Raw genomic sequence first — 12090 nt, 5'->3', positions numbered from 1 at the left:
GAGCCAAACCTAGGTTTGAAATAAATGACTCTTTGCTTTTGCATCGGACTCGCTGGCTCCCTGGTGGGCTCTTGGGAATCTTGAAATCTGGGCACAACAGTTGTGTCAGTGGTTACACAGATGTCATTTGTTGAAATGTATAGAACTGTTTCCCTCAACATGATGGATTTTACTTATATAAATTGTACCTCAATATATAAAAAACATTTATTCTATACTTATTGCCATAAGTCATCAATACTCAGCTTTTACTTTTGTTTAAATTGCTAACTTAATGCATGGCATTTGATAGTCAGTATATAGTAACCTAAAGTATTTCTATTTTTCATTCAGTATGAAAAATCTTCTCCTGTTATCCACTAATAATTTTCCAGAGAACAAATATTTGTGTTTTCTCCTCTACTTCCTAATTGTGTCAACTTATTTTCATTTGGCATTCCATAATTAAAAATGAAGAAAAAATGAAAATGAAAGACATTATAAAAACTTTCGTTAGCGTATTTTGACAATTTACTATAAGCTGAAGTAGAAAAATTCCTATAAATATATTCACACAAATATCCAGTATTTTATTGTATAAGATACAACTTAGAGTGCTCCTAGAAAGTCAGCCTAGAACCTCAAACTTTTTAGGCTAATACTTAAGAAAATATTTGCTTGATTCAACATTAAACGAGTTTCAATCATCTTTGGAATTACTTTATATAACGCTGAGGCCAATCACTGTGAAATGAAACTTAGAATTTTGTCTGATAAATTTTGTTTCTAATTCTATGTGCATAATAATTAGCTTTTAGTTATTACACCATATATATGAATAGCACTTATTATTAAACATGAGCCATAAGAGCCATATGTAACCTGTACATACACTGAGCAGAGAAATGAATACAAGAAAATATAACACTTGTAAACATATATACACCCAATATAGGAGCACTCAAGTGCATAAAAAGCTCTCTTTTTTATTGTTTAAAGTATTACAAATAGTAGTACATATGTCTCCTTTTTCCCCCATGACCTCCGCCTGGCCTCCCCCACCCCTGGCACATGCCCTCAACCCCTCCCCCCTAGTCTTTGTGTCCATTGGTTATGCTTATACACATGCATACAAGTCCTTTGGTTGATCTATTACCTCCCCCTTAAAAAAAAATGCTTTTGATGGATTTTAAGGGAGAGATTAACAATAATACAGTCATAGTAGGGTGCCAGAGTCCATTCATTGTCTTCACTAGCTGAGTTTAGACAGAGACCCCCCAAAAAGCTAGTAGCCCTTGAAAGTCCTAGTAAAGGTCAGGTCTTGAAAGTCCTAGCAAAGGTCAGGGCTGTGCATCACTCAGTTAATTTAGGTAATAATAGTTGAAGCATCCCCACCTTAGTTCCCTTAATTCCTTAGATACTTATGAACATTTCCAAATTATCTCGTGTCTTTTTCTCTCATTTGTAGTGCGGCTCCTCTTTCAGATACCGAACCCTACTCCACGCTGGACGTGGAAGGAGACTAACTCAGCAGTAGGGGACTTTAGCAGCCCACTGACATCACTGGATAGATCTTCCAGACACAAAATTAGCCAGGAAACAGAGGCCTTACATGACACACTAGATCAGGTGTATCTAACCAATATTTATGGAACATTTCACCCCAAAGCAACAAAATATACATCTTCTCAAGTGCACATGGAACATTTTCAAAGATATACCACATGTCAGGGTACAAAACAAGTCTATATACATTCAAGAAGATTGATTTAATATTAAGCATCTTCATGGATCACAATGACCTGAAGTTAGAATTTAACTACAATAAAAACATTCAAATACACGGAGGCTAACTAACATGTTATTAACAATGAATGAGTTAACAATGAGATCAAGCAAGAAATTAACTACTTCCTGGAAACAAATGAAAATGAACATACAACCACCCAAAACCAATGGGACATGGCAAAAGTAGTCCTGAGAAGAAAGTTCATAGCACTACAGGCCTACCTCAAGAAACAAAAAAAGGGACCAATAAACTATCCATGCCTACAACTAAATGAATTAGAGGAAGAACAGCAAGAAAATCCCAGAGGAAGTAGAAGGAAAGAATAATAAAGATCAGAGCAGAAGTAAATGACAGACTAAAAAAAAAAAAAAAAGGAAAGAAAAAAAACAGTACAAAAGACCAATAAATCTGAGAGCTGGTTCTTTGAAAAGATAAACAAGACTGATGAATCCCCTAGACAGACTACAAGAAACAAAGAGAAAGGACCCAAATAAATAAAATCATAAATGAAAAAGGCGATATAACAATGGACACCACAGAAATACAAAGGATTGCTAAAAAATACTATGAACAACTATATGCCTGGACAACCTGGGCAAAATGGCAAATTCCTAGAAACATACAATTTTCCAAAACTCAATCAGGAAGAATCATAAAATCTGAGTAGGCTAATAACAACTGATGAAATTGAAGCAGTAATTCAAAAACTCCCAGCAAACAAAGCCCTGGCCTGGACAGCTTCACTAGAGTTTTACTAAACATTCAAAGAACAACTAACATCTGTCCTCCTCAAACTATTCTGAAAATTCCAAGAGGAAGGAACACTTCCAAACTCTTTTTTCGAAGCCAGAATTATCCTAATTTCAAAACCAGATAAAGACACTACAAAGAAAATCACAGGCCAATATCCCTGATGAACATAAATGCTAAAATCCTCAATATAATATTAGCAAATCAGATCCAGCAATATATTTAAAAGATCATACACTGTGATCAAGTGGGATTTATTCGGAGGATGTAAGGCTGGTACAATATTCACAAATCAATAAATGTGATACATCACATAAACAAACTAAAATATAAAAACTACATGATCAGGCCTAGCTGGTTTGGCTCAGTGGATAGAGCATCGGCCTGCGGACTGAAGGATCCAGGGTTCGATTCTGGTCAAGGGCACATGCCTGTTGATTTCCAGGACGGGGCATGCAGGAAGCAACCGATCAATGATTCTCTCTCATCACTGATGTTTCTATCTCTCTCACCCTCTCCCTCCCTCTCTGAAATCAATAAAAATATATTTTTAAAAATGTATTAAAAAAAACACACATACACATGATCATATCAATAGATACAAAAAAAGCATTCAACAAAATACAGCACCCTTTTTTGATAAAAACTCTCAGTAAAGTTGGAATAGAGGGATCATGCTTCAACATAATAAAGGTATGTATGACACACCTATGGCCAATATAATACTCAGTAGGCAAAAACTAAAAGCATTTCCATTAAGAACAGGAACAAGACAAGGATATCCACTTTCACCACTCTTATTCAACATAGTACAGACAGTCCTCAGATTACATCGGACTTGACTGACATCATTTCATGGTTACGTCACCATCTCCCATTTATTTTTTTTTATTTTTTTTTTAAACTGTCATTTCGACGTATGTACATATATGCTTTATGGTTTGTATTATTTATTTACCACAAGTAAAAGTCAGGAATTATCTTTCTTTTAAATATTTTTTTTTACTGTTTCACTTCATTACTGCTGTGTATGTGCTCCATGAGAGTGACATAGGTGCTTATGTAGGTGGGTTCCAACTTACGGTGAAAATTGAGTTACGTCGCACCATAAGAACGAATCTCTGTTGTAACCCGAGGACTGCCTGTACTGAAAATCCTAACACACCAATCAGAAAAGAAGAAGGGCTAAAAAGCATCCAAATGGGAAAGGAGGAAGTAAAACTGTCATTAATGACAGATGACATATTGTACATAGAAAACCCTAAAGACTCCACCAGAAAACTACTAGACTTAACAAATGAATTTGGCAAGCTACCAGGATACAAATTCAACATCCAGAAATCAATGGCATTTTTTATACACCAATAATGAACTCTCAGAAAGAAAAACTAAAAAAGCAATCCCTGCCCTAACCGGTTTTGCTCAGTGGATAGAGCGTCGGCCTGCGGCCTGAGGGGTCCCAGATTCGATTCCGGTCAAGGGCATGTACCTTGGTTGCGGGCACATCCCCAGTGGGGGGTGTGCAGGAGGCAGCTGACGGATGTTTCTCTCTCATCGATGTTTCTAACTCTCTATCCCTCTCCCTCTCTGTAAAAAATCAATAAAAATATATTTTTTTAAAAAAAAAAGCAATGCCATTTACCGTTGCAACAACAAAAAAAATTAAGATACTTAGGAATAAATTTTACCAAGGAGATAAAAGACCTGCACTTAGAAAATTTTAGGACCTTGATAAAGAAATAGAGGAAGATACAAATAAATGGAAGTGCATACCATGTTCATGGATTGGAATAATTAATATCATTAAAATATGTATACTATCCAAAGCAATCAATAGACTCAAGGCAATCCCTAATAAAATACCAATGGTATACTTCAAAGAGCTAGAACAAATACTCCAAAAATCTATATGGAGCCAAATGGGACCCCAAATAGCTGCAGCAATCTTGAGAAAGAAGAATGAAGTAGGAGGGTTCACAATACCAGATATCAAACTATACTACAAAGCCATTATAACCCAAACCTGCCTGGTAATGGTACAAGAACAATGGATAAGAACAAAGAACCCATAAATTGACCCACACCATTATGGTCAATCAATATTTGACAAAGGAGGCAAGAACATACAATGAAGTAAAAACAGTCTCTTCAGCAAATGGTGCTGAGAAAAATGGACAGACACATGCAAAACAATGAAACTAGACCACCAACTTATACCATACACAAGAATAAACTCAAGATGGGTAAAAGACTTAAATATAAGGCATGAAACGATAAAAATCTTAGATGAGAAAATAGGCAGTAAAATATCAGACATCTCACATAGCAATATGTTTATGGATACATCTCCTAGGGCAAAGGAAACTAAGAAGAAAATAAACAAATGGGACTACATCAAAATAAAAAACTTCTGTACAGCAAAACAAACAAACAAACAAAAAACAACCATGGTCAAAATGAAAAGGGAACCCACTGTTTGGGAGGACATATTTGCCAATGATACATTTGGTAAGGTGTTAATATCCAAAATATATAAAGCACTCATACAACTAAACAAAAGAAAGACAAACAATTCAATTAAAAAAATGGGCAGAAAGTCTGAATAGATATTTCTCCAAAGAGAACGTACAAATGGCCAAGAAACATATGAAAAAATGCACAGAGTCACTAATCATCAGAGAAATGCAAAATAAAACCACAATGAGATATCACTAACACCTGTCAGAATGGCTATCATCAAACAATCAACAAATGACATGTGCTGACAACGATGTGAAGAAAATACTAGTAATACTAGTACACTGCTGTCAGGAATGCAGATTGGTGCATCCACTAGGAAAAACGATATGGCGTTTCCTCCAAAAATTAAAAATGGAACTGCCATTTGACCCAGAATCCCACTTCTGGGAATATATCCTAAGAAAACAAAACACCAATTAGAAAAAATATATGCACCCTTATGTTCATAGCAGCATTATTTACAACTAGAGGCCTGGTGCATGAAATTCGTGATGGGGGGGTGTGACCCTCAGCCCAGCCTGCACCCAGCCTGGGACCCCTCAAAGGATGTTTGACTGCCCATTTAGACCCAATTCCGGTGGGATGACCAGGGGGCAGTTGGACATCCCTCTCATAATCCAGGACTGCTGGCTCCCAACCGCTTGCCTGCCTGCCTGCCTGATTGCCCCTAACTGCTTCTGCCTACCAGCCTGATCACCCCCTAACCCAGCCGTGGGCAAACTACAGCCCGTGGTTCAGATCTGGCCCGTTTGAAATGAATTAAACTAAAAAAAAAAAGACTGTACCCTTTTATGTAATGATGTTTACTTTGAATTTATATTAGTTCACACAAACACTCCATCCATGCTTTTGTTCCGGCCCTCCAGTCAAGTTTAAGAACCCATTGTGTCCCTCGAGTCAAAAAGTTTGCCCACCCCTGCCCTAACCACTCCCCTGCCAGCCAAATCAATGCCTAACTGCTCCTCTGCTGGCCTGATTGCCCCTAACTGCCCTCCTCTGCTGGCCTGGTCACCCCTAACAGCTCTACCCTGCTGGCCCGGTACCCCCTCCCGCAACTGCCTTCCCCTACCAACCCGATCACCCCCATGGCCTTCCCCTGCAGGCCTGGTTCCCCCAACTGCTCTCCTCTGTAGGCCTGATCACCCCCAACTGTCCTCCCTTGTAGGCCTAATCCCTCCCTACTGTCTTCCCCTGCTGTCCTGATCGCCCACAACTGCCCTCCCCTGCTGGCCATCTTGTGTCCACATGAGGGTGGCCCTCTTGTGTGTTCGAGTGATGGCCAATTTGCATGTTACTCTTTCATTACATAGGCTAACTAAGATTTGGAAACAGCCCAAGACCCCATTAGCAGATAAATGAATAAAAAAGCTGTGGGATATTTACATTAAGGAACATTACACAGCTGAAAAAAGAGGGATATTTTATCTTTGGGACAGCATGGATGCACCAGGAAAATATTATGCTAAGTGAAATAAGCCAATCTGAGAAAGACAAATATCACATGATCTCATTTATTTGTAGAATCTAATGAATTAAATGAATTGACCAACAAAAGAAGACCCAAAGAGAAAAGATAAAGCAAAGAACTTGTATACTTATTAGAGGCCCGAATTTGTGCATGGGTGGGATCCAGCCAGCCCCACCCCAATCAGGGTGGGGGGGCCGATCAGAGCTGGTGCCACCTGGGGGGAGGGGCCGTGGGAGGTTGACTGGCCAGTGGGAGAAGCTGCAGGAGGTTGGTTGGCTGGCCCTGCCCTCTGCAATGTGCATCATTGCGATCAGTCATTCCAGTCGTGTGGTCGCTTAGGGTTTTATATATATAGACTAGAGGCCCGGTGCACAAACATTTGTGCACTCGGGGAGAGGGAGGGTCCCTCAGCCTGGCCTGTGCCCTCTCACAGTCTGGGACTCCTCGGGAGATAACGCCCTGCTGGATTAGACCTGCTCCTGGGTGGCAGAAGGCAGGCCCAATCCCTAGGTGCAGCCCCTGGTCGTGCTTAGAGCAGGGCCAATTGGGGACTTGGGGTGCTGCCCCCTTTCATGCACAGAGCAGGGTGGATCTGACGTTGCAATGCCACCCTCAGTCATGCGCCGATTGGGGGGTTGGGGCACCGCCCCCTGTCACAATCAAGGCAGGGTCGATGGGGAGGTTGCAGTGCCACCCCCTGTCACGCACAGAGCAGGGCCAATCAGGGGGTTGGGGCACTTCCCCCTGTCATGCACAGAGCAGGGTCAATCAGGGGGTTGGGGTGCCACCCTCTATCACCCACAGAGCAGGGCCGATCAGGGAGTTGGGGCACCGCCACTCTCACACTCAGGGCAGGGCAGATGGGGAGGTTATGGCTCTACCCCGTCACACACAGAGAGGGCCCGTGGGTGGGGGGGTGAGTTGGGGCACCACACCCTGTCACACACAGAGCCGCAGGGCGATCAGGGGGTTGGGGAGCTCTCCTCTATCAGGCACAGAGCAGGGCTGATCAGGGGGTTGGGGTGCCTTCCCCTGTCACGAACAGAGCAGGGTGGATAGGGAGGTTGTGGCCCGGCCCCCTGTCACACACAGAGCCACAGGGCGATCAAGCGGTTTGGGCGCTGCCCCGTCGCACTGATCCCGGTGCCAGGAGACCTCGTGGCTCTGCCGATCCCAGTGCTGGGAGGCATATTACCCTTTTTACTATATAGGATAGAGGCCTGGTGCACGGGTGGGGGCCAGCTGGTTTGCCCTGAAGGGTGTCCCACATCAGGGTGGAAGAATGTTTCAACCTGCAAGCTCAGAGGCGGCAGCTGCAGGCAGGGAACGTTGGAGTCCTCCGTCACTGAAGCAAGCAAGCCTCATGTTAACTTCAAGCTGCCTGGCTGCCGGCCGCCATCTTGGCTGGCAGTTAATTTGCATATCTCCCTGATTAGCCAATGGGAAGGGTAGCGGTCGTACACCAATTACCATGTTTTTCTTTTATTAGATAGGATATGCATAGCCCATGGACACAGGCAATAGACAAACCAGAGACGTTATAAACTTATATGCATAGCCATGGACACTGGTAGTGAAGCCCTGGGAGGGTGGGTAGGGGCTTGGAGGAAAAAGGTAAAGGCGGGGGATATATCTGTGATACTATCAACAATAAAAACATAGTTTCTAAAAATATAGTACAAGTAGAGGTGACATAAAATGCTGGGACAGATAAGTAGGTCAAGTACTATAAAAGGATTACTTAAAAGAAAAAAATCTGATGTCTACCTTATCTGAGTTCCTATTTTGGAAAAAAAATCATGGCAAAATTTTGTTGATTTGATTTTTTTGCATGATATTGTATTTCTTCTTACTTAATATATGGTTTGCTAATAATTTTTGGTTCCTCAAGGAGTGCCCACATTGCCATTGTGTCAAGTGTTTACATGGTTTTCAAGGAGAAAAATGTGTGCCTGTCCTCAAGTATTTCATCTTCTAGGACAGAAAAACACCTAAGTGGTAACACCCTCGCTCTCGGAGTTTAGTTTGTCCCAAACAGTGCTTTCAAGTCAAACAGATTGCCAATATTTTAGAAGTGGGATGTTTTATAAGAAGACTGTTGTAATTGCAACCATCCCTGTGACAACCTGTTACACACAATTCTAAAGCTGTCAGTTACCACATATTATTTTATACCTATTTCTCCCAATTCAAATCTTTTTCCTAGTTCCCATAGGCATTTGGGTTTGCAATTCCTTGTGCATATTCCCTCAGGAATTGTAAAGGGACTGAGATTTTACCCTACTCACAAGCTAACAAGTTAGCCTGCCACTGTTTTGTAGACATATACTGGCAGAAGACACCAAATTTTTACATAGAGAGACAGCAGAAAGCATCAGCCCAAAAAATGCCTTCCATTGGTTCCCATATTTCCACAGGACAACATGATGAAGGCCAGATTTTTTCCTGAACATGCAGTGGGTTGCACCAGAGAACAGGAAACCCTGACATCTGCTTACCTTCTGAGAGAGAAAGAAGAGAAGAGGGGAGGGGGGAAGGAACAGAGAGAGAGAAGGTGCTTACTTTGAAACATAAGCTCATATTTCAGGGTAAACACTATTCAAATACACCTGTTTCTAAGAGCTTAAACTGTGCAGAACACAAGAAATCCATAAAGAACCATCTCCTGAAACTAATCCTATATGATAAAAACCTAATATGAAAATTGACCGAATGGTGGAACAATGGGTCGCTATGATGCACACGGATCATCAGGGGGCAGATGCTCAACACAGGAGCTGTCCCCAGCCTGTAGGCCCCAGGCTACCAAGGCAAGTGCCAGCAGGGGGGGGGCCCAATTGCCCCGCCAGTCACCCCGCAGAGGGAGGTAACTGGCGGCAGCAGGCAGGGTTGGGAAGTGGGCGATGCCAGGCCAGCCGAGGTGGGTGCCAGTGGGGCCCCCTGATTGCCCCACCAGTCGCCCCGTAGAGGGAGGGAACTGGCGGCAGCGGCGGGGGATGCGCGGCGGGGGATGCGGCCAGCGAATGGGCGGCACCAGGCCATCCAAGGCAGGTGCTAGTGGGAGCCCCCTGATCACCCCACCAGTCGCCCCACAGATCATCCCTGATCACCAGCCAGTCCTAAGGACCCCACCCATGCACAAATTTGGTGCACCGGGCCTCTAGTACAAAAAATAACATTAAATGTAAAAAAGTCAAAAAATTTAAAAAGTATATAAAATAAAATAAAAAATTTTCTCCCAACAGTGCAGATGCATGGTGCTACATTGCTGATATATTTAAATCTGTAGAAGAACCATACACCTTAATGTATATGTAAATTGAAATGTTTACATCAATTCAGCCTTCTTTCCTCTACCATAATAACTCATTTTATAACACTCTGAACTGAATGAGTCTGATTTGTTAGTCTTTCAGAGAAGGCCACACACCTGTGCCTGGCCAATCTCCTTTCCACCCACAATTTTTTTTTTCCCCATGAGTTTCTGCTGTATTGAGGATAGAGATATTTTTAAAAATCAAGGAGTAGGGAATTTTGGTGGAGGAAATAAGATCATTCAAAATTTCATTGCTGTTTCTTTATTTAAATAGAATTCTTTTTGTTATTCTTCTTGAATGAAAGAGAAAGAAATCTAAAAAAATCACCCCACGTATTCAGGTCATATGAGGTTTATTTGTTTTCCATGGTCTTTAAAGTGATGGGAAAGCATAAAGGTTATTTCAACTACATTTCTGTGTTACTTTAAACATACAAGAAGGGCCAAAATCTGGATGATTTTTCTTCCTCCTCCAATATATATAACAATGCCTCTCTGAAACTTGCCTAAATGGGTTTAAAAGAAATAAGTATTGATCAATTTGTAACTAATTTGCTACTTGAAATTCTGCAAACTCACATGCTATTTTAAAGCATCCTTTGGGGACTCATCTATCATGTAACCCACTTCACATTTCATCTATTATTTGAATGAGGACAATTAGTTCTCCAGTCCTAAAAATGTATATGGGATGTATTTGATTGGAGGTTATAAAAAGCATTTAATTGAAAATAGCCTGATCAATATTACAGAGAAAAAAGTAAAGGAGATAGAGATTTGCCCAGCTGGCATGGCTCAATGGTTGAGCGTCAACCTATGAACCAGGAGGTCAGGGTTTGATTCCCGGTCAGAACACATGCCTGGGTTGCAGCTTGATCCCTAATGTGGGTAGCCAATCAATGATTCTCTCTCATTATTGATGTTTCTATCTCCCTCTCCTTCTCCCTTCCTCTCTGAAATCAATAAATTTATTTTTTAAAGAAGATGAAGAACTATTGATTAGAAAGTTCAAAAAATTGTGTATTTATTATTTTAAATGATTATTAAGGTATATAGTAATAAGATTTTAATAGAATACAATATAATACTGTCCAAGCAATTGGTTCACACATGCCAAAATAAATTCTAACTTAAGAAGCATAGTTCTAAAATTCTTATTTTTTTTTAATCAACAGACTCATTTTTATCCTCCACACTACTAAAGATAATATTTAAAGGAAAATGAGTAGAACTATAGTTTGTAATTTTATATACAAGTACTAGAGTCCTGGTGCATGAAATTTGTGCACTCGGGGGGATCCCTCAGACCAGCCTGTGCCCTCCTGCAGTCCCGGAGTCCTTGGGGGATGTCTGACTGACAGCTCAGGCCCGCTGTGGGCCTAAGCCATCAGTTGGACATCCTTAGCACTGCTATGGAGGCAGGAAAGGCTCCCACCACCACTGCTGTGCTTGCCAGCCATGACCCTGGCTTCTGGCTGAGTGGTGCTCCCCCTGTGGGAGTGCACTGACCACCAGGGGGCAGCTCTTGTGTTGGGCATCTGCCCCTTGGTGGTCAGTGCACGTCATAACGCAGGTGTGTGCAAACTGTTTGACTTGAGGGCCACAAGGTGTTCTTAAACTGGACCGGAGGGCTGGAACAAAAGCATGGATGGAGTGTTTGTGTGAACTAATATAAATTCAAAGTAAACATCATTACATAAAAGGGCACGGTCTTTTTTTTTTTTTTAGTTTTATTCATTTCAAATGGGCCAGATCTGGCCTGCGGGCCGTAGTTTGCCCACAGCTGTCATAACGACTGGTCATTCCGCCATTCAATTTGCATATTAGCCTTTTATTATACAGGATTTTACAAAAATAATCACATACCCCTCAGGCTTTCTCTAGTTCAATATCCTGTAATACCCACCCAGTGGATACTGTGAATTAAAGAATCCATTTCAAATCTCAGTTTAGAAGTTACTACCTCAGAGAAGCTTTTCTCTCAATCACTCAAGCTGAAGCTACTGTATAAACTTTTCATAATTTTTAATTATATTTGTGCAACTCAATGTTTGGCTGCCTCCTTTTGGAGACTTTAAGGACAAGCTCTGTGAGGCTAACTGAGGGACAGAACACTGTACACACAGCACCTAGCACAGTGATGAGCATGTAGTAAGGACTTGCATATGTTAGGGGAAAAATGAAACTTCCAATTTCAACTAAAACTTATGTTACTCTTTTTTTTTAATTCTTTATTGTTGAAAGTATTACATATGCCCCTTCCCCCCC

General features: G+C 41.3%; 1 protein-coding gene and 1 long non-coding RNA gene across 3 annotated transcripts in view; one reads left to right on the top strand and one right to left on the bottom strand.

Moving 5' to 3' along the window:
• LOC107182507 overlaps nt 1-7893 on the top strand; it is a 9019-nt gene extending 1126 nt beyond the window's left edge. The window contains exons 1-4 of one of the 2 annotated variants that reach the window (XR_001513221.1): nt 787-796; nt 1075-1081; nt 5141-5143; nt 7788-7893. This is a non-coding gene — a long non-coding RNA (uncharacterized LOC107182507). Of the gene's footprint in view, nt 1-786; nt 797-1074; nt 1082-5140; nt 5144-7787 lie in introns of those variants that run through there. The other variant, XR_001513223.1, reaches the window with a different exon arrangement.
• Nucleotides 1-12090, bottom strand: part of MALRD1 (MAM and LDL receptor class A domain containing 1) — a 649080-nt gene that overhangs the window by 443592 nt on the left and 193398 nt on the right. The gene's annotated exons all lie outside the window — the stretch shown is intronic.

This window comes from Myotis davidii, unplaced genomic scaffold, assembly GCF_000327345.1.
Source record: "Myotis davidii unplaced genomic scaffold, ASM32734v1 scaffold376, whole genome shotgun sequence".
NCBI lineage: Eukaryota > Metazoa > Chordata > Mammalia > Chiroptera > Vespertilionidae > Myotis > Myotis davidii.
The sequence above is the reverse complement of the archived record's forward strand: the minus strand, read 5'-3'. Positions and strand labels throughout refer to the sequence as shown.